This window comes from Macaca mulatta, chromosome 6 (genome assembly GCF_049350105.2).
Source record: "Macaca mulatta isolate MMU2019108-1 chromosome 6, T2T-MMU8v2.0, whole genome shotgun sequence".
In the NCBI taxonomy this organism is placed as follows: Eukaryota; Metazoa; Chordata; class Mammalia; order Primates; family Cercopithecidae; genus Macaca; species Macaca mulatta.
This window is the reverse complement of record NC_133411.1, coordinates 33274556-33297557: the sequence shown is the minus strand read 5'-3', so window position 1 is coordinate 33297557 and position 23002 is coordinate 33274556. Positions and strand designations below refer to the sequence as shown.

At 45.4% G+C, this 23002-nt stretch overlaps 1 protein-coding gene and 1 pseudogene across 7 annotated transcripts in view; both read right to left on the bottom strand.

Annotated features, from left to right (window-relative positions):
• The window catches only part of PDZD2 (PDZ domain containing 2), a 478150-nt gene that overhangs the window by 186054 nt on the left and 269094 nt on the right, over positions 1 to 23002 (bottom strand). The gene's annotated exons all lie outside the window — the stretch shown is intronic.
• LOC144341388 (translationally-controlled tumor protein-like) lies at positions 19185 to 20209 on the bottom strand (annotated as a pseudogene).

Genomic DNA, 23002 nt, shown 5'->3' with positions numbered 1-23002 from the left:
TAGCAAAATATTTTAATATTTAGGGAAGCAGCGCTTTGAAGACTTTGTGAAATACTCAAGCACTCTCCTTAGCTGTTTGATTTGCACTCCCCTTCAGCATAGTCTCAATTTAAACTTCCATTTGTGTGCAGAAAAGTCCCAGCTCACCCTAACTCATACTCTATCCCTCAGGCAGAGACCTGTTCTCTCCTTCTCACATATTCTCAGCCTCGTGTCTTGTCCCCTCATCTCAGTGAGGGTAGGCATACTGAAATGGCCTGGTTTTCTTCAGGAAGGAGCCATCTTGGGTGAAGACGGAGGAAGGAAATGAACCTGGGAGGCGGAGGTTGCAGTGAGCTGAGATCGAGCCATTGCACTCCAGCCTGGGTAACAGAGCAAGACTCTGACCCCTGTGAAACGGGGGTACAGCTGGAGAGCAAGTGCACGTCAGTGTGGCCCAGTGACTTGGGTCCTAGACAAGGGCACACGTTTCTTAGGCCCATGGGTCACCTCTGGCTAGTTTTTAAAATCAAGGTCCATTAATGAGTATTAGGTCCATTGAGAAAGATAAGCATAGAACTTCTGGAGCTAGATGGAAGGGCCAGTCACTTCAGGCAACGAGAGTCTAACTTCAAAGTAGCAGGAGGCCAGGTGTGGTGGATCACACTTGTAATTCCAGCACTTTGGGAGGCCGAGGCAGGTGGACCAACTGAGGTCAGGAGTTCAAGACCAGCCTGGCCAACATGGTGAAACCCCGTCTCTACTAAAAAATACAAAAAGTAGCTGGGTGTGGTAGCAGGCACCTGTAATCCCAACTATTTGGGAGGCTGAAGCAGGAGAATCACTTGAGCCTGGGAGGCAATGGTTGCAGTGAGCCGAAATAGTGCCATTGCACTCCAGCCTGGGTGACAGAGTGAGACCCCGTCTCGAACAAACAAACACCACCCAAAAGACAAAGTAGCAGAAGGTTTTTAAAAGTACCAAACAATCTGACACATTCTACCAGAAAGAGCTGGACCAGCCCATGCCCTCACTTTTTTTCTCCCCCATGATGCAACATGGTACTATGTTTTATTATTTTAGATTTAACTTTTTTAGAATTTCTACTTTTATTTTAGATCCAGGGGTATATATGCAGGTTGGTTACCTGGATATACTGCGTGATGCTGAGGTATAGAGTACAACTGATCCTGTCACCCAGGTACTAAGCATGGTACGTATTTCAACCCTGGGCCTGACCCCTCTAGTAGTCTCCAGCATCTACGGTTGCCATATTTATGTCCATGAATACCCAATGTTTAGCTCCCACCTGTAAGAATAATATGCAGTATTTAGTTTTCTGTTCCTGTGTTAATTTGTTTAGGATAATGGCCTCCAGCCGCATCTACGTTGTTGCAGAAGACATGATTTCATTCTTTTTTATGGCTGTGTCGTATTTCATGGTGAATATATACCACATTTTGTTTATCTAATCTAACATTCATGGGCACATAGGTTGATTCCATGTCTTTGCTATTGTGAAAAGATAGTGCTGCAATGAACATAAAAGTGCCTATGTCTTTTTGACAGAATGATTTGTTTTCTTTCAGGTATATACCTAGTACAGAATTGCTGGGTGGAATGGTAGTTCTAAGTTCTTTGAGAAATCTCCAAACAGCTTTCCACAGTGGCCAGACTAACTTACATTCACACCAACAGTGTATAAGCATTTGCTTTTCTCCAAAGCCTCTCTAGCATCTGTTGTTTTTTAGCATTTACTTTTTTTTTTTTTTTTTTGAGACGGAGTTTCTACCTTGTTGCCCAGGCTGGAGTGCAGTGGCACAATCTCGGCTCACTGCAACCTCTGCCTCCCGGGTTCAAGCAATTCTTCTGCCTCAGCCTCTGGAGTAGGTGGGAGTACAGGCACGCACCACCACGCCTGGCTAATTTTGTATTTTTAGTAGAGACGGGGTTTCGCCATGTTGGCCAGGCTGGTCTCGAACTCCTGACCTCAGGTGATCCACCCGCCTTGGTCTCCCAAAGTGCTGAGATTACAGGCGTAAGCCATCATGCCCGGCCTGGCTTTTCATTTTTTTTTTTTTTTTTTTTTTAAGACAGGGTCTTACTCCGTTGCTCAGGCTGGGGCACAGTGGCACAGTCATATAGCTCTCTTCAGCCTCAAACTCCTGGGCTCAAGGGATCCCCTGCCACAGCCTCCTAAGTAGCTGGATTATAAGAACATGCCACCATGCCTGGCTAATGTTTTTTTTACTTTCTGTTGAGACAGGGTCTTGCTATGCGTTTCCTAGGCTGGTCTTGAACTCTTGGCCTCAAAAGATCCTCCCAGCTCAGTTTCCAAAAAATGCTAGGATTACAGGCGTGAGGCACTTGACTTCATAAATAACTGCCATTGGTGTGAGATGGCATCTCATGGTAGTTTTAATTTGCACTTTTCTGGTGATAAGCAATGTTGAGCTTTTTCTCATGTTTGCTGTATGTCTTCCTTGAGAAATGTCTCTTCCTGTCTTTGGTCCACTTTGTAATTGGGTTATCTGTTTTTTGCTTGTTGACTAGTTTAAGTTCCTTATAGATTCTAGATACTAGACCTTTGTTGGAAACAGAGTTTGCAAATAAATATATATATATATATTTTTTTTGTTGTTTTTTAAAAGACGGAGTCTCGCTCTGTCGTCACCCAGGCTGGAGTGCAGTGGCTGGATCTCAGCTCACTGCAAGCTCCGCCTCCCGGGTTTACGCCATTCTCCTGCCTCAGCCTCCCGAATAGCTGGGACTACAGGCGCCTGCCACCTTGCCCGGCTAGTTTTTTGTATTTTTTTTTTTAGTAGAGACGGGGTTTCACCGTGTTAGCCAGGATGGTCTCGATCTCCTGACCTCGTGATCCGCCCATCTTGGCCTCCCAAAGTGCTGCGATTACAGGCTTGAGCCACCGCGCCCGGCCTGAGTTTGCAAATATTTTATCCCATTCCATAGGTTGTCTGTTTACTCTGTGGATTTCTTTAGCTGTGCAGAAGCTCTTTTTTGTTTGTTTTTGAGACAGAGTCTGGCTCTGTTGCCCAGGCTGGAGTGCAGTGGCGAGATCTCGGCTCACTGCAAGCTCTGCCTCCCAGGTTCACGCCATTCTCCTACCTCAGCCTCCTGAGTAGCTGGGACTACAGGCACCCACCACCACGCCCAGCTAATTTTTTGTATTTTTAGTAGAGGCGGGGTTTCACTGTGTTAGCCAGGATGGTCTCGATCTCCTGACCTTGTGATTCGCCTGCCTCGGCCTCCCAAAGTGTTGATTACAGGCGTGAGCCACCACACCTGACTAGAAGCTCTTTAATTAGGTCTCACTTGTCAATTTTTGTTTTTGTTGTGACTGCTTTTGAGGACTTAGTCATAAATTCTTTTCCAAGGCCAATGTCCAGAATGATGTTTCCTAGGTTTTCTTCCAGGATTGTTTGAGGTCTTACATTTAAATATTTAGTCCATGATGAGTTAATTTTTGAAGATGGTAAAAGGTAAGGGTCCAGTTTCATTCTTCTGCATACGGCTAACCAGCTATCCCAGCACCATTTATTAAACAGACAGTACTTTCCTCATTGTTTCTGGTAACTTTGTGGAACATCAGATGGCTATAGATGTGTGGCACTATTTCTGGGTTCTCTATTCTGTTCCATTGGTTTGTGTGCCTGTTTTTGTACCAGTACCATGCTGTTTTAGTTATTACAGACTTATGTATAGTCTGAAATCAGATAATGTGATGCTTCTGGCTTTGTTCTTTTTGCTTAGGATGACTTTCCACGCCCTCACTTAAAGGCATTTGTGCCTCCTTGGCCCCTTACACCCTCCTGCCAGTCATTGAAGGACATACATAACTGCTCAAGTCCCCATTTTCCAGCCTGGCTTATCAGCCCAATCAGTGTGAGTTTTCTTTCTTCACAGAAATGGAGACAATTTTGGTTCTGAAAACTCAATCCAGCTCCACCAGGACTTGAACTCATTCCCAGGAATCCTGCCACAGACATGAAGACCCCAGAGACAGGCTCCAAAAGTTGGTGACAACACACACTCTACTGGGCAGAGGGAATAAGGAATTTTCTGAGCCAGTATCACCAGCCAATTTCAGCTCAAGAATTCTGTCTAATGCCTCTCAAGGCTCTGGGCGCTCTAAGAAATCAATTTTTCTAAGAATCCCTAAAGATATTTCTCTAAAGCTTCAGGGTGTGATCCTGCTGGTGTCCATGAGATCGGCTATCTCTCAAGACCAGAATCAGACAAATAATTAACAAGGGTCTCCTCTAAGCACATGCGCTACATAAACTTGCTGGGAAGATGAAGAGTATCCAAAAGAAAAGATTCCCACCACTACAAGGCAACACACACCAAACATGAAGCGATGGATAAAGGCAGTAAGGACTCCAGAGTTTCCACAGGGACCTATCACCATGGGCTGGGGGAATCAGGAGCAATTTTTCAGAGGAAGTGGGTCTTCAGGAAAGCCTCAAAGCTGGTTTCTCGCTTTATGACATTGGCCCAAGTTCCAAGCTTCTCCCCATCGTGGACAAAAGGAAAGCGGGCTACTCCTCACAGTAGCCGTATCTGGAGACAACTGCATTCCACCTCAGCCCAACTAACTGTCACCGCACAGTGGGGAGAACAAGCTGAATGGCAGGCTTGTGGAACAGGCATTCTGGGAAAGACTGCAAGCCAGGTGGGTTTGGGTTCAGACTGCTGCCCGTGCTACTTAGAGCATATGAACTGGACCAGCTGACCAAAGGCCCATCGCAATTCCACTAAGACTGTGGGGAGAGCTTGGAAGCTCCAACTCTGTACTTTACTGCACTGAAATGTCATTGTCAGTGAAAGCATTGCCATTCATTTGGTTTTCAGAAACTCAAGGTGATGTGGCTGTTTCCTCCCTAATGACTCCTCTGAGTGTGGTGCATCTTAACGCCAAGAGTGTGGAGGTGCACCCCAGGTGGGTCAGAAGGAGACAGGAACCTGGTGTTCTTCTCATTCAACAGGGGAATAAGCTTGAAGCGGTCAAAGGCAGTCACTGATGTTGTGCTTCTCCAGGCACCTGTACAGAGTGTACATTCGACAAATACCCCATGCAACTGTGACTCATCTGCAAGTGCATTTTATTTTTATTTTTATTTATTTATTTTTGAGACGGAGTTTCACTCTTGTTGCCCAGGCTGGAGTACAACGGTGTAATCTCAGCTCACTGCAACCTCTGCCTCCTGGGTTCAAGCAACTCTCCTGCCTCAGCCTCCTGAGTAGCTGGGATTACAGGTGCCCACCACCAAGCCTGGCTAATTTCTTGTATTTTTAGTAGAGACAGGGTTTCACCATGTTGGCCAGGCTGGTCTTGAACTCCTGACCTCAGGTGATCCACCCGCCTCAGCCTCCTGAAGTGCTGGGATTACAGGCATCAGCCACCACGCCCGGCCTGCAAGCACATTTTAGAAGGGCTAGTGAAGAGCTGGGCGTGGTGGCTCACACCTGTAATCCCACCACTTTGGGAAGCCAAGGTGGGTGGATCACTAGAGGTCAGGAGTTCAAGACCAGCATGGCCAACATGGTGAAATCGCATCTCTACTGAAAATACAAAAATCAGCTGGGCCTGGAGGTGCATGCCTGTGGTCCCAGCTACTCAGGAGGCTGAGGCAGGAGAGTCGCTTGAGCCCAGGAGGCATAGGTTGCAGCAAGCCCAGATCAAGCCACTGCCCTCCAGCCTGGTAGACAGAGCAAGACCCCATCTCAACCAAAAAAAAAAAAAAGAAAAAGGGGAAAAAAAAGCTAGTAAAGCTTCTTTGAACTGGAAAGGTGTGTCTTTCAGAGTAGTTTCCGTGGCTAGTCAACCCCTTCCTTCCTCATCTCCCTCTGCTCTTCTGTAAGCTTAACAGTAGCAATGTTTAGTTCCCAGTGATGCTCAGTTTTAAAAATGTACTGCATTCAGGGTGTAATTTCCAGATCTCAAAATAATTCCCCTTAAAAACAAAACAAAAACAAAAACCAGGCCCTTAAGCTTACTAAGTCTCCATTATGATTAAAAATACATATATATATATATTATACACACATATATATATGTAAGTATTTCATTCAAGTGGGGAGGAGTAAGAGCAAAGCCTGTGGAGGAAGAAATCTATCAAAAACCACATTATGCTCAATGACATGTGTGGGCTCAGAGCTGTACTTTCAAGGTATTTCTCATCTTTACCATGAAGAACCCTCTCTTGGAATCACGTCCGTTCTATGGTAGTAGGAACTTGACTCACAAAACCACAGCTTTCCGAAACATTGGCAAGGAAGTTGGGTCATATATGGAAATTTCCTTCTATGACCCTCCAAACAATCAGTTATTTGTTTCCCCCTTTTTTCCCACAAGAAGAATTTTCTCTAATAATTGGAGGAGATTTCCCATGGGAATCAGGCAATGGTGACTTCCAGGTCTTAAACTCTATCTACAACAGCTCGAAAACAAAAGACACAAGAATGCGCCTGGCTGGCCTGTAACAATGCAAATTCTGGCAGTAAGAACAGAAGCCAAAGTGTGGAACTTCTAGTACTTCTAGTACCTCAGAGGAGGGCGGGCACTAGGGCAAAGTCTCTCTGGTTTGTATTTAACTAAGAAAGTGTAATCCTCCCAGCACTGACCAACTAAAGCTTAAATTTTTTACAACCTACGAGAAAAAGTTTGCAAAAAGCCTACATAATCTAAGTAGTAAGAATATCTGACTCTGTAAGAAAAGATACTGGGCTCAAGAGCTTCAAAAAAAATTTTTTTTTTGAGATGGGGGGGTCTCACTCTGTCACCCAGGTGGGAGTGCAGTGGCACAATCTCGGTTCACTGCAACTTCTGCCCCATGAGCTCAAACGATCCTCCTGCCTCAGCCTCCTGAGTACCTGGGACCGCAGGGGTGGGCCAGCACACCCAGCTAACTTTTTTTTTTTTTTTTTGTACTTTTAGAAGAGACAGGGTTTCACTATGCTGCCCAGGCTGGTCTCAAACTCCTGAGCTCAAGTGATCCACCTGCCTTGGCCTCCCAAAGTGCTGGGATTACAGGCGTGAGCTACTGCACCGGGCCTCAAGAGCTTCAAAATTTTCTTTAGCTATACAACCATTTGAACATAGTTCACACATGAATTTCGTTGTGCCTACAGAAGGCTAAATGCTTCATAGAGCACTGTACGTTAATGGCAGAGAATATTGAGAATTTTAAATCACAGATGGAGAAGAGTTGGGATTCAAACTCCCAACCCAGTCAGGCCTGCCTGATAACAAATCCTATGTTCTTTCTTCTCTGGCACCAGGCTTTGACTATGTCCCATTTGTCAGAGAGGATCTAAGCGAGTCTTCCATGAAACCTCTTGAGGGGGACAGAATGTTTTGTGAAAAGACAGTGAGCACATGGATGTTTACAGCGGCTTCATTCAGAACTGCCAAAACTTGGAAATGACCGAGATGTCCTTGAGGAGGTGACTAGATAAATACACTGTGGCACATGCAGACAATGGAGTATTACATGGTGCTGAAAAGAAATGAGCTACCAAGGAATAAAGACATGAAGGAAACTTAAAGACTTGTTACTAAGTGAAAGCAGTCAAATCTGAAGGGGCTATCTGTGGTATGATTCCAACTACGTGACATTCTGGAAAAGGCAAAATTACGGAGACAGTAAAAAGATCCATGGGTGCCAAGTGCCGGAGGAAAAACGGAAAAATGGGCACAGAGGATTTTTAGGGCAGTGAAACTACTCTGTATGATAATGATGGATACATGTCATTATACATTTGGTGTGTCATTACACACACCACCACGCTTGGTTTGTTAAAAAAAAAATTGTTTTTTAGAGACAGGTTTTACTATATTTCCCAGGCTGGTCTCAACCGCCCGCAAGTGATTTTCCTGTCTCAGTTTCCCCTATAGCCCGGATTACAGGTGTGAGCCACCGTGCCTGGCCTTTTTTTTTTTTTTAATCTATTTTGCTGTGAACTTAAAACTGCCCTAAAATATATTAAGTCTTAAAAAAGAGAAAGATGGTCGGGCGCCGTGGCTTATGCCTGAATCCCAGCACTTTGGGAGGCCAAGGGGGGCAGATCACCTGTGGTCAGGAGTTCAAGACCAGCCTGGCCAACATGGTGAAACCCTATCTCTACTAAAAATACAAAAATTAGCTGGGCATGGTGGTGTGTGCCTGTAATCCCAGCTACTAGGGAGGCTGAGGCAGGAGAATCGCTCAAACCTGGGAGGCAGAGGTTGCAGAGAGCCAAGATTACACCACTGCAGTCCAGCCTGGGCGATACTCCGTCTCAAAAAGAAAAAAAAACCAAAGACAAGACAATCAGCTTCAGTTAAACAACTATGGGGCTAAACTGAGCATTCCTGCTCACTAGCCATATGAATAATAACTAAATGTTTCTATGCCTCAGTTTCCTCACATGAAAATATACAATATAGCTGCAGAGGTTTTGCGAAAATCGAGAGACAGTGCTTTAGATCATCTCAGTGCCAGCCACACAGTGGGCATCTGTCAAGCTGTGGTTACAGTGACTCTCCAGTAAGATCTACTCACTCCTCCACCATAGTTTCTTCACATTTCAATCTTTCTGCTGTTTTGGCTTATTTACATCACTAACCAAATTATACACAGCTTGTCCTGGTTTAATTGAAAGTGACAAAGGGGAAAGTGGGAAATGAAAACAGAGAGCTCAGTGCACAGCCGTGTTAAAAGACTCAGAAGTCAGCATTCAGCGGTTCCCAAAGGGGCTGCCAGCTCCAATCAGGCCACTAGTTACTTGACAAGAGGAGGAAGCCAGGAACCACATGCCACCCAGGATTCCCCTGGAAAAGCTACACAAAACACCCACTCTTGGAGTAGCACGGAAAGCCTCCTGGTCATCTTGCTGGCTAAGTTCCAGTGCCATCAACGAGATATTGGGCTTCCACTCAGAAGGGAACTGAACTTTCCTCCTCTGGAGTGCTACGAGCTTCATCGCTTTTATTTTCCAAATTCTTTCCTGGCTAGGGATGGGCCAAGTCTAATGGAAGATAAAAGAATTGTAATGATTAAGGCTACCCTAAAAATCAAAAGAGAAGCTTAAACTAGCATGATTAGCCATACTATTTAAAAAGAAAGGTTATCCCTGAGACAGTCAGAACCCCAGGCGTCTTTTTCTGTCCTTTCCATTTGCTGACGATAATAAACCTCAAGGGAGAATTCTGAAATGCCCAAAATGATGCCCATGAATGATTTCCAGATGGTTCTTTCTCTGTCTTCACTTTTCAATCCCAGGAACTCTGGTTCACCCTAGTTGGTTCTGTGTCATATGAAAGGAACTGACATCTCCAATGGAACATGCCAGTGACCTTTCACCCAGCTCAATGCCTTTCCTGTCCCCAAGGGACTCCTCTTCAGTCTTGATATGGTTTGGATTTGTGTCCCCACCCAAATCTTATGTACATTTTAATCCCCGGTGTTGGAGGAGGGACCTGGTGGGAGGTGACAGGATCATGGGGGTGAATCTCCCCCTTGCTGTTCTCATGATAGTGAGTTCTCATGAAATCTGGTTGTTTAAAAGAGTGAGGCACCTCTCCCTTTGCTTTCTGGCTCCTGTTCCGGCCATTTAAGATATGCCTGCTTCCCCTCCACCTTCTGCCATGACTGTAAGTTTCCTGAGGCCTCCCCAGAAGCAGAAGCCTGGCCAGGCACGGTGGCTTACCTGAGGTCACGAGTTTGAGGCCAGCCTGGCCAACATGGTAAAACTCCATCTCTACTAAAAATACAAAATTAGCTGGGTGTGGGGGCACACGCCCGTAGTCCCATCTACTCGGGAGGCTGAGACAGAACTGCTTGAACCCGGGAGGCGGAGCTTGCAGTGAGCCGAGATCCCGCCATTGTACTCCAGCCTGGGCAACACAGCAAGACTCCATCTCAAAAAAATAAAAAAAGAAGTAAAAATAAATTAAAAAAAAAAAAAAAAAGCAGAAGTCTGTACAGCCTGTGGAACTGTGGGCCAATTAAACCTCTTTTCTTTATAAATGACTCAGTTTCAGGTATGTCTTTAGAGCAGTGTGAGAACAGACTAATACAAGTCTCAAAGGCACCTCTACTCTGAGCTCTTGGGAAATCCTTCCAGAATTTCTTTATTTCTATACATCCTTCAATGGAAAGGGATATTTAATGTTTATTTTTGAGAAAGGGTCTCACTCTGTCACACAAGCTGGAGTGCAGTGGTATGAACATGGCTCACTGCAGCCTCAACCTCCTGGGCTCAAGTGCTGCTCCTGCCTCAGCCTCCTCAGTAGCTGGGACTGCAGGCACCCATGCCAGGATAAGTTTTGTATCTTTTGTAGTGACAGGGTTTTGCCCTATTGCCCAGGCTGGCCTCAAGCAATCCTCCCACCTTGGCCTCCCAAAGTGCTGAGATTATAGACGTGAGCCTCTGTGCCCATCCAGATCTCACTTTTTATTTCCTTCTTAACTCTCCTTGGTCATAAGTCTACAATATTCTCTACCTGACAAGTGTCAGATGCAATAATCGTCCCAATCCTGTGGCTCCCAAGGGTTTTCTGGATCCAGTGCAAACTCCTGACCATGGCCACTAAACCCTTCAACTGGCTGACGCCATTTTCCTTGCCAGCTCCATCTGGTTTCCTCCATCTTGTGTGGCAAGATACTGCATCCTCGCCCTTGTTTAAGAGGTAGTGCCTATCCCTCATTGGCCTCCTTCCACTCATGCCAGCCTAAGTTCCCCACATTTGCACATGGTTTTATGGAGTTTACAAACAGTTTCACACAAACTGGGCTTGTCATGATGACAGTTAGCACAGGGCTCTCACTAAAACCAGATGGATGCTGGTAAGAGGCTCACACTCACTCAAGTGAACTGTCCCATCGAGCCTGTAAGCCCCCTCCCTTCCCCAGGCATCTGGACACTAATTTTTATCTCTAGCTAGACGAGATGCCCTTGTTCAGGAACAGCTAAGCAAGGGGTTTTTGCACTGGCTCTATGCAGAGCACAAGGCCTCCAAAGAGTTAGAATCAAGGAACACCCAGGGATCCATGAAGAAAACAGCTGAACACGTGCAAGGTCACAGTCTTGCAGAAGTGACACTCGAGCCAGGGCAAGACTAATCTAAAAATAGATGCACCTGAATTGGGACATCAGAAGGTACCAGAAGGCACAAGAACACCACACCTAGCTCACCCGGCCTCACTTGCTGAGCTGGGACAGCCAGCGCTCCAGGTATGAAGCAACAAAAAGATGAACAGGCATTGTCATTCAACCCTTGCTCAAGGGCAATCGGGGACCCAGTGGGAGTAGAACCAGGCCTCTATACCTGACTGTGGGCACGCAAGGGTACCCTCCCCCGGAGTAGCTGAGCCTGCCCTATGCAAATACAACTGAAGTAGGGAAGCCAACCCTTGGATACAGCCAACTGTCTCTGAATGACACCGAGGGACATGAACCTGCTCCGGGCAGGACAACCAAAGCCACCAACACAGACACCAATGCCTTACTCCAGGATGGGCTAATGATGGAGGCTTTTTGTTTTGTAAACACAGTGTTCTGCAGCTAGAAAATGTCTGGGAGAAAAAACAAGATGGAAAAATAAATTCCAGCATTAAAAACAAAACAAAACAAAACACAGTTGTTTACCTCCCACAGATTCAGTCTCTAGACTTCATGAGCACCTACAATCATCAGGAACACATGTGGGGCCCCTACCCAACAATCTCTCTCCCACCGTCCCCCCAACACACATACAAGCTGACACTTGGAGTCCCTGCCAAGCCAATCTCCAATAAATTCTTAAAAACAAAAGGCTCCAAATAAAGGATTTCAGAACAAAGCTCCGCTCTGAAGGTGCACTGTAAAAAGGAAGCTTTCCCCATGGACAGAATGAAATCAGGACTGTGCTCAGATAGAAAGGCCAAGTGGGTATTAACCTGTTTGCATACTACTGGTCCTTTCATCTGTTTTACAAAAACAGACCTGAAAAGAGGAGTATTTATCTCTACGAAGAGTGAGTGTTTGAAAAAAAATTCACACACACACACACAAATCAGAATTCCCTTCTCTCACATCCTGGGCCCTGGGTCTTTGAAACTCTCTGGCCTGTATATAGAGCAAATGGTAAGCTTGCCAGCCTTCAGGGTGTTTTCTGCCAAACCCAGAAATGCCCTTCTCCTAGGGACACAGCACGGCTTTCCTGGAGAGTTTACCTGCTTCTAGGCTGAAATGTCCAGATGCAAGACAAAGATGGTTCTTTTGGTCAAGAGCCCAGAGGACAAGTAGCAAGGAATAGAGGAGACTCCTGGCCTCAGGGTTTGCTGTCTCTGGAGAACACCCCCTAGCACAGAAGGTCTGTAACTGGTTAACTGGGGAATCAGCAGAATCTGGGGGCCACAAGGCTGAATCTGATAGGAACGGCCAAGTGTAGATGCCACAGGTTCATCATTTTTTTTGCCTGGATGTCACAGTGGCAATCTAATAACGTGGGGATTTCAAGTGACGGATGCTTCTCCAATTGAAATGTAGGCATCGGGAGGGTAGGTGGCGTCTGGTCCAGTATTCCTTTGCAGCACTGCAGAGTTCTGGCAACACCCAACATACCCTGTTGTTTAGAAAGTAACGGTATCCAATGAAGACCCCTCACAGCTTCTAAAAATAGGAATTCAACTCTAAAACTTTGCCTCTCTCACAGGGACAACTAAGTACATTTTCACCACTTCAGGCTTTCCCCACCCCCTACATTTTGCTGAACTTAACCTCTGTACACACTAATCCCTGCCAGACTCACTGTAAATATTTCATGCTACCTCCACTCCTGTACGCGCACATGTCAGAATTACTGAGGCTGCTAAGCCTGAATTTAGGTTTGCTTCACCAGCTTTCTATGTCAATTTTGTGTAAAGAAGTGGTCCTGTACACGGCATAGCCTCAATTTCAATAGACCACCACCTGGAACAAAAACCACCTTTGTCATTGAATTATTGTCTCCATTTCATCATCTAAGAAAATGGCGTTAGCACTGGCACCAGATTTCATTGGGGTACCCTTTCCCACATTGACATTTGTCCTCCGAAAGTTTCAAAGTTGTCCTCTGAGACATGTTCCATCTACTCCTAAACTTCTCCTTTTCAAAATGAGATCCCTGTGTTAGGATCAGAATCTTTTTTTTTTTTTCTTTGTGAGATGGAGTCTCACTCTGTCACCCAGGCTAGAGTGCAGCAGCACAATCTCAGCAATCTTGGCTCACTGCAAACCTCCGCCTCTTGGGTTCAAACAATTCTCTGCCTCAGCCTCCCGAGTAGCTGGGATTAAGGTGTCCACCACCATGCCCGGCTAATTTTTGCATTTTTAGTAGAGACGGAGTTTCACCGTCTTGGCCAGGCTGGTCTTGAACTCCTGACATTGTGATCTACCAGCCTACGCCCCCCAAAGTACTGGGATTACGGGCGTGAGCCACCGCGCCCAGCCAGGATCAGAACCTTGAGTATGACTTACTGGAATGACAATGCAATAAACTTTATTTTACTTAGTCATTTTAATTTTGGAAAAACCTCCAAGTTTTAATGTTTTGGAGTCATGTAGGCATGTGCCACTTGAGCAGAGAATTTCATTAGCTGTTTAATTCTGGGATCACGTGGCACTGGAGAAGTTCATTGGGGCACACTGAGGTTGGGTTGGTAGCCACTGAAGAGTTACAGACACTGACATTCCTGTCACCCAGAAGCAGGGAGTGACATCTGGCTCTAGCTTTTAGCAGTAGAGAGAGTATGCTGGGAGTAGGGGAGAGGTTGGAGAATGACCCAATTAAAATGCAAATGTTCCTCCGCTTGCTGCTAAATGAACCTTGAAGGAAAATTAATACATAAATTGCAAGCCTCTGGCAAAATCAAGACTTCAAGATTACCAGAAAAATGCCAACTAAAATCCTTCATGACTCTATTTCTAATACTGTGTAAGCTCTAAACCCTAGTCATAGTGAACAATGGTGTTAAATAAACAGATTTGGTTTTTCCCCCTTCAACTTTGACCTGCTTATCCACCTGATGACGTAAACTACCCATGTGATTACCAAACTAAGAAAGACAGAAACCCACACTGGCAGCAAGAGCCATGGGGAATGGCCCCACCCAGTAGGATCATGGTTTCCAGAAATGCTCAGAGGTTAACATTGTAATAGTTTGAATCAGAGGCTGCATCCAGAGTCTGTACATTTCTTATAGTAACTCTTAGGGTCTTAACCTTTGTATTTTTCAATTGTACGAACTGTTTGGGTGAGGGAAAAGGGACAAGATGGAGGAAGGTGAACAAGATGGAGCAGTTCCTGTTGTTTCCGGGTTCTTCATCACAGATTTTCCCGCGCCCAGGAAAAATTCCCGCGCCCGGGAAAAGAACCAAATCAACTGAGCCTGCGCAGAATGACGTCAAGCCGGGGACACCGAAATTCAAGCAGCCACTCCTACACACACGCCCCAAACTCCTCCCCCTCCAGCTCCCAGGCATAAAAGTCCGCCGCCAGCAGGAGCCCGTGTGACTTCGGCCCCCCACATTTGTGGACCGGAGAACATCACCCCAGAGTGCCGGCGCGACTTCCCTGGCACCCCCCCCCCACACCTGAGGACCAGAGAACCTCGTCCAAGAGTGTATGCATATTTGCAAATAAAAGGCTGCCACTTTCTTCGCTCATTTTGACCTTTATTGATTGAGAAACAAAACACGAACTAGATAACTAATCAGAGATATGAATTCAATTTGCCTTAAGTCCTCAGTCAGTAATGGAGACCGTGGGCTAAATCTTAGTTTCATGTTTCTTTCCCTTTGATACTATTTTTTTTTTCTTTGAAGGTTTCACTCTGTTGTCCAGGCTGGAGTGCAGTGGTGTGATCTCAGCTCACTACAACCTCTACCTCCTGGGTTCAAATAATTGTTGTGCCTCAGCCTCCTCAGTGGCTGGGACTACAGGCATGTGCCACCATGCCCAAGATTTTGCCATATTGGCCAGGCTGGTCTTGAACTCCTGACCTCAAGCCATCCACCCGCCTCAGCCTTCCAAAGTGCTGGGATTATAAGCATGAGCCACCACATCTGGCCTGATACTATTCTTCTAATCAACATTATTTTCTTCAAGTCTCCTTTATTTTCAGATCTTGGGCCTACATGTGATGCTTTTCTCAAAAGCAACTGAAAACTTGTACCCTAAAATAAGGATGCAATGTTTTCCATATAAAAAAAAGACGCTAAACTTTTGTTCACTGGGTACATTTGTTATCCTTGCACTCAGCATGTGGGATCCAACAGATGAAAGCCCAAACTTCAGAGAGAAACGTGGGAATGGAAGGTTATGTTCCTCACCCTATGAACTCCAAATATAGTATACCAGACTTCAGAATAAAGCCTTCCACTAAAACAAAACGTGATTTCAGAAAGTACCATCATGCTAGAGAGAGACTTCCATGGAGTGGGTTTCCTTTGAGTGGCTGAGCAGTTTTTTCACTTTGGACCCTCATGTTAGTCCCACTGTTAGCCGTATCAGCTACAGGAGAAGAAATTGACCAAAGCGAACCTTCTCTAGCATGTGAATTGTGGGGTTTGGTTACACTTAGACAAGCACAGAAATGTCAATCAATCAATTCAGTTTGTATCCACCAAAGCACTAGAGAATGAGGCACAAATGGGATACCCATCTGTTATGGTCTGAATCTTTGTGTTCCTCCAAAATTGGAGGAACCCCCTTGAGGGTTAGGATTTTAGCATACAAATTTTGGGAGGCCCACCTCGGCCTCCAAGGTACGATATTAGGAGGTGGGGCCCTTGGGAAGTGATAAGGTCATGAAGGAGGAGCGCTCCTGAGTGGGATTCGTCTGCTTATGAAAGAGACCCTAGAGAACTGCCTGGCCTCTTCCACCATATGAAGACAAGAAGGCACCATCTACAAACCAGAAAGCAGACCTTCACCAGACACTGAATCAGCTAATGCCTGGATCTTGGACTTCCCAGCCTCTAGACTATGGGAAATAAATTTCTGTTACTATAAGCCATCTCATTTATGGTATTTGTTATAGTAGCACAAATGGACTAAGACACTGTCTGGTCATTGTGTAGCAGAGCCGAGGCTGGGGCTGGGGCTGGGGCCGGGACCAGGGTGGATTAAGTATGGCAGACGCTGTAGACTGTTTCGCTCAATCCCCGTTTAGCAGAAAATGTGAAACCACCATATTCCGTTGCAGCCAGAGTGCAGGCATGTGAGCTTATTTCCAGAAGCTCCCAGTATAACCTGGAATCAGAAGCATCCCAGTATAACCTGGATGTAGCATGAGTGACAGAGGCAGTAAGGTCACCCATTGTGATCCAGGCCTTCTGAGGAGCACAGCAGAAGAGAAGCGCAGTCCTGACATTCATTCCCTCAGCTCCTGGGGACTCAGCAGCCAGCGGAGACACCATGATTTTTCTGCTAGAACAGACCCGTGGTGTGGTTTGGCTCTTTTCCTGGCTCCATCACATCTAAGCCTGATTCTTGGTTCTTCCCAGAACGTCTGCGAACCACCTAACCAACAGCCTTTAATACATCCCTTTCTGCTTCAACTGGCTACAGGAATTTCTGTTGTTTGCCGCCAAAAGTCCTGCCAGACTCGGCGAGAAAGCAGAGAAATGAAAGGAAGCGGGAAGGACCGCAAGAGCCAGCCGACAGGGGCGATCCAGTGGCCACGTGCTCCAAGTCAGGGGCTTCTGAACCCAGTTCTGTATGCCCAGTGAGGCCACATGGTGGCATCCACAGAGCAGAAGCTTTAGCGATGGCTACACAAAGGTTCAATCTCAACTCCACTGCCCCAGGTTCTATATTGTGCTAGACAAGTTTCTCTCACTCTCTGAGCCTGAATTGATTCATCTACAAAACTAGAACAACGCTACTTTCCTTATAGAGTTTCAGAGAAAATAAAACTAGGTAATATGTCAACAGCCCAGTACAGTGCCTAGTGACCAGCAGTTGTTTCAGAAATAGTACAAGTATCCCATTAAATCGGCACAAATTGATTTGGCTTACATACCATATATGTCAAAATATAAGGTTATATTTTCTCTAACATTCTTTTTTTTTTCTGTTTTTTTGAGACGGAGTTTCGCTTTATCATCCAGACTGGAGTGCAGAGGCGCAAGCTCGGCTCACTGCAAGCTCCGCTTCCCGGGTTCACGCCATTCTCCTGCCTCTGCCTCCCGAGTAGCTGGGACTACAGGTGCCCGCCACTGTGCCTGGCTAATTTTTTTTTTTTTTTTTTTTTGTATTTTTAGTAGAGACGGGGTTTCACCGTGTTAGCCAGGATGGTCTCGACCTCGTGATCCGCCCGCCTCCGCCTCCCAAAGTGCTGGGATTACAGGCGTGAGCCACCGTGCCCGGCCATATTTTCTCTAACATTCTTATAAAAGAGGCAGTTATATATGAGTCTGTACAAATTGTATTATGAACCTCTTTCAATTATGTTAATTTGGATGACAAATTACTATTTAGAGAAGACAAATTATCTCACACTTAATCAATGGGAATTTTAGATGCTTAAACAGAACTGGTTTAAAATAAAGGGGGGAAATCAATTTAATGTTAAATTTAACAATTATTCCTAGGGGAAATAATCTCACCATCTTAAGTGCTGTATTTTCTCAGAGCAGGGTAGCACAGTGGTTAAAAGCAGGAACTGGCTGGACGCAGTGGCTCATAGCCTGTAATCTCAGCACTTTGGGAGCCTGAGGCGGGTGGATAGCTTGAGGTCAGGAGTTCCAGACCAGCCTGGCTAACAGGGTAAAACCCTGTCTCTACTAAAAATACAAAATAAATAAATAAATAAATAAATAAATTGGCCAGGTGTGGTAGCTTATGCCTGTAATCCCAGCACTTGGGGAGGCCGAGGCGGGTGAATCACGAGGTCAGGAGTTCGAGACCAGGTTGGCAAACATGGTGAAACCCCAAATCTACTAAAAATACAAAAAAATTAGCTCAGCATAGTGGCGGGCGCCTGTAATCCCAGCTACTCGGGAGGCTGAGGCAAGAGAATCGCTTGAACCCAGGACGCGGAGGTAGAAGTGAACGGAGATTGTGCAACTTGCACTCCGGCCTGGGTGACAGAGTGAGACTCTGTCTCAAAAAAAAACCAAAATAGCCAGGCATAGTGCTGGGGCACCTGTAATCCCAGCTGCTTGGGAGGCTGAGTCATGAGAACCACTTGAACCTAGGAGGCAGAGGTTGCAGTAAGGTGAGGTCGCACCACTGCACTCCAGCCTGGGTGACAGAGTAAGTCTCCAGAAAAAAAAAAGAAAAAAAAGGCAGGAACTCTGGAGCTCCACAGCTGGGTTTGAATCTTGGCTCTGCCTTTCATGAGTTATGTGACTTTGAGCAAGTTATTTGACCTTTCTGAACCTTAGTTCCCTGAATAAAGTGAGATAATGTTATCAATCTCTCAGATTTCTCTGCATAAATGAGTTAATACATGTAAGACACTTGTGACAGTATTTGGCCCGTAGTAAACGCATCCATAAACGTAAATTATTTTCAATTATAGGATGAAGGGATGGGGAAACTGTGGCAGGGTTATACGAATACTTGTGGCCTTGGATAAAATGTCCAGCGACAGCACCATACATGAATATTACAGTCTTTCAAATAATAAAGATGGAAGGCAATACATCCTGAAAACTGACTCAGCTGACTCAAAATGTGGCTCTGATTATTTGAATAAATTTGCTTCATAAACTATATATAAGTGGGAAAAGGAATATTCAAAATTAATGTCATGTAAATTTTAAATGTGGTTTTAATTATATATGTGAATATTAGAGCTATACATGACTTTCTCATGTATATCACTGTATTATTAGTAGTAAACTGAATTATATCCTATTACTATAGTATTTCATGTATATTTATGTCGGCCAAAAACCTTTTTGTAGCTCTTGCTTATTATGTATGGAGTTTATATTCTACTCTATAGGGTAAAAGAAAATGTTCTTCTCTTTTTTTAATCAGTGTAGAAAATTCAAACTGTTATCAAAAAGCATCTTAACCACATGTCCCTGCTCCCCAAATTAATGCCCTTATGATCTCTTTGCTTAGATTTTTTGAGTTTAAATGCATTTTATTTTTAGACAAGCTACATGGCATGTTTTTCTTAAAACAATGCCTCCATTCCAAAGCATGGTCAAAATAAATGAAGAGCTCAAGTTGACATCAGTCCCATTTTCTTAAGTCCTGTTGTGTGGATGACAAGCTACAGTCAGTTACAATGACAGGTGATACATCCAAAGTAATTGCCAAATTTGTTAACATTTTCCGATTTCTAAACCATTCTTAAAGAAAATCACATATGGAGTCACGCCATCCTCACAGTAGTCCAGTTGAGCACCACCTGGATTCATGCTTTCCCCAGTACAGAATTGGTAGCTTTTGGTTTGCTTGTTTTGAGATGGAGTCTTGCTCTGTTACCCAGCTGGAGTGCAGTGATCTCCGCTCACTGCAGCCTTGGCCTCTCAGGTTCAGCAGTTCTCCCACCTCAGCCTCCCAAGTAGCTGGGATTACACGTGTGCACCAACCATGGCCAGGTAATTTTCTGCATTTTTGGTAGGGGCAGGGTCTCACTATGTTGCCAAGGCTGGTCTCAAACTCCTGAGCTCAGGTGATCCTCCCGCCTCGGCCTCCCAAAGTGCTGGGATTATAAGCATGAGCCACCACACCCGGCCAGAACTGTCATTTTTGAAATTACTAAGGATGTGCTTGATTTGTTCTGCAGTCCGTCATCAAAAGTTTTACTCTTTCTGGTCTCTGTTCTTCAAGTTTGCCTTTGATTGATTTTACTTAACCTTTGATGTATTTCCTGTAGTCTTTTCCTGCAAGTGATGGTTCCTGACAGTATCAACACGAGCCATTACTGTGCTTTCCACACCCTCGCCCTCGGGGCCATCAGCAGAGGCATTTCCACAATGAGCGAGTCATCAGTGTTACCCTCTCTCCTACTGACCATCTTCTCCCTCCACTTCCAGACACAGCCAGTCTGAGATCTCCCGGATCTCGTGAACACACCTCATCATGGCTGAGGAGGTCCCGGTAGATAACCATGATGGCGGCAGATAGGCTAAAGGGAGACGACCAGTGGCGCTGCGTGGGGAGCCCGGGCGGGGTAGCCTTGCTTAGATTTCAAACAAAAAAAGCATCAAACCAAAATAAAAATAGAAGGGGCTGGGCGCGGTGGCTCAAGCCTGTAATCCCAGCACTTTGGGAGTCAGAGGCGGGTGGATCACGAGGTCAGGAGATCGAGACCATCCTGGCTAACACGGTGAAACCCCGTCTCTACTAAAAATACAAAAAACTAGCCGGGCATGGTGGCGGCCGCCTGTAGTCCCAGCTACTCGGGAGGCTGAGGCAGGAGAATAGCCTGAACCCGGGAGGCGGAGCTTGCAGTGAGCCAAGATCGCGCCACCGCACTCCAGCCTGGGCGTCACAGCAAGACTCCGTCTGGAAAAAAAAAAAAAAATGAAATAGAAGGAAAGGTAGACTATCTTTGTGCATTTTAAATATACATAAAATCTCCAACATGGGCCGGGCGCGGTGGCTCAAGCCTGTAATCCCAGCACTTTGGGAGGCCGAGACGGGCAGATCACGAGGTCAGGAGATCGAGACCATCCTGGCTAACACGGTGAAACCCCGTCTCTACTAAAAAATACAAAAAACTAGCCGGGCGAGGTGGCGGGCGCCTGTAGTCCCAGCTACTCGGGAGGCTGAGGCAGGAGAATGGCGTAAACCCGGGAGGCGGAGTTTGCAGTGAGCTGAGATCCGGCCACTGCACTCCAGCCTGGGCGACAGAGTGAGACTCTGTCTCAAAAAAATAAGAAAAATAAATAAAATAAATAAAATAAAATTACCTCAATTTCACTCTTAGCAACACATACACACACTTAAAAACCAAGAGCCACGACTGAAGTTAGGCAAGAATGGGGGAGGGGAGCTGATATAAAACAGTGATGTGTAAGTGCACTCTACCAAGGAAAGACGGTAACAATAAGCAAACTCCCTACCCGCCCAAAGTCCAATAACAAAAGTTATCAGCTTCTAGCACAGAGCCCTGGCCTCCAGGCTCCGAATGGGCTGTTTCAAGCCTTTCAAAATGAAAAGTTATAAATCAGTGCTGCCAGAAATCCACATCCTCAGAAGGTACCCAATACCTGAATAAATCCACTCTTACTCGGGGAAGTTCTCAGCAGAAAGGTTAACTCTGTAGTGAGAACATACTTTCCTGACCAAGAAGATACACAGAGCTAGCATGAAAGCTGTATTTAATGTTTGACCAGGGGTCTACTAGGTGGGAAAATGCAAACATCTTCCAGTAGCAGACTGAACTCTACTCCAGAGGGGAAAAACACAGGCCAAGAATGTGGAGGAAAATTCCACTAACTGGCTTAGAAGAGGAAGAAAAGCAACCCCAGCATCCTCAGGTTGCAGGTAGAGAAGGGGAAAAAAAGACTATCAAACCACTTCAGCTTAAACTAGAACACCTGCAAGGTAGTAGAAAGGTTTGCTATGCACTGCTTCAACCACTAAAAGAGAAGAAAGGGACACCGATCAAATTTGGCCAGGTGCAGTGGCTCAGGCCTGTAATCCCAGCACTTTGGGAGGCTAAGGAGGGTGGGTGCATCACCTGAGGCCAAGAGTTTGAGACCAGCCTGCCCAACACAGTAAAACCCCGTCTCCACTAAGGAAGGAAAAAAAAAAAAAAAAAAAAAATTAGCCGGGCGTGGTGGTGGGTGCCTGTAATCCCAGCTACTCCGGAGGCTGAGGTAGGAGAATTGCTTGAACCCGGGAGACAGAGGTTGTAGTGGGCTGAGACTGGGTCACTGCACTCCAGCCTGGGCGACAGATCAAAACTCTGTCTCGAAAGATAGCAATGTTAATTGTTTTCTCAGGCAATGTATTGGAACGTTTATAAATACTGGTTCATTTAAAAGGCCCTGGGAAGGTAAGAGATATATTTTCTTGGCTTCAACCATGACCAGCCTTGCCCACAGCAAGTGCTCATTAAATGTTTGTTTATTGAATGACTTGACTAAATAAACTTTTCCTTGATTTTTAACATTTGTGGCTGATTTCACTATGTTAACCTTCAGCAACTTGTAAGGTGTAGATGTAGTAAGTTCTTATTAATAATTGAGCTTATAAGAAGTGGCATAACTTAACATTGAATAAATCTTATGATAAAGACTTACTGGTTATTATTTTGCTGGTTTGGTGTTGTTTGTATTTTGGCTAATTGAAACACATACAGTTGAAAGAAATACACTGCTTTAAAATACTAAAAAAAAAAAAAAAGTGGCTGGGTGCAATGGCATGTAATCCCAGCACTTTGGCACTTTGGGAGGCTGAGATGGGCAGATCACCTGAGGTCAGGAGTTAGAGACCAGCTTGGCCAACATGGTGAAACCCTGTCTCTACTAAAAATACAAAAATGTGCTGGGCATGGTGACAGGCACCTGTAATCCCAGCTACTCAGGAGCCTGAGGCAGAAGAATTGCATGAACCCAGGAGACGGAGGTTGCAGTGAGCAGAGATCGGGCCATTACACTCCAGCCTGGGCAACAAAAAAACTCCGTCTCAAAAAGAAAAAAACAAAAACAAAAAAATGTTTTTCACTAATTTACAATGACTTTTCCTCTCTTTTTTTTTTTTTTTTGAAACAGGGTCTCACTCTCGTTGCCCAGGCTAGAGTACAGTGGCGTGCTCTTGGCTCACTGCATCATCTCTCAGGCTCAGGTGATTCTCCCATCTCAGCTTCCTGGGTAGCTGGGGCTACAGGCACGTGCCACCCTGCCCAGCTAATTTTTTGTATTTTTAGTAGAGACAGGGTCTCACTATGTTTCCCAGGCCGGTCTCAAACTCCTGGGCTCAAGCAATCTTCCCACCTCGGCCTCCCTAAGTGTTTGGATGATAGGCGTCAGCCACCATGCCCGGTCTTTCCTATTCTTTCTACCCCTAAATTACATAATA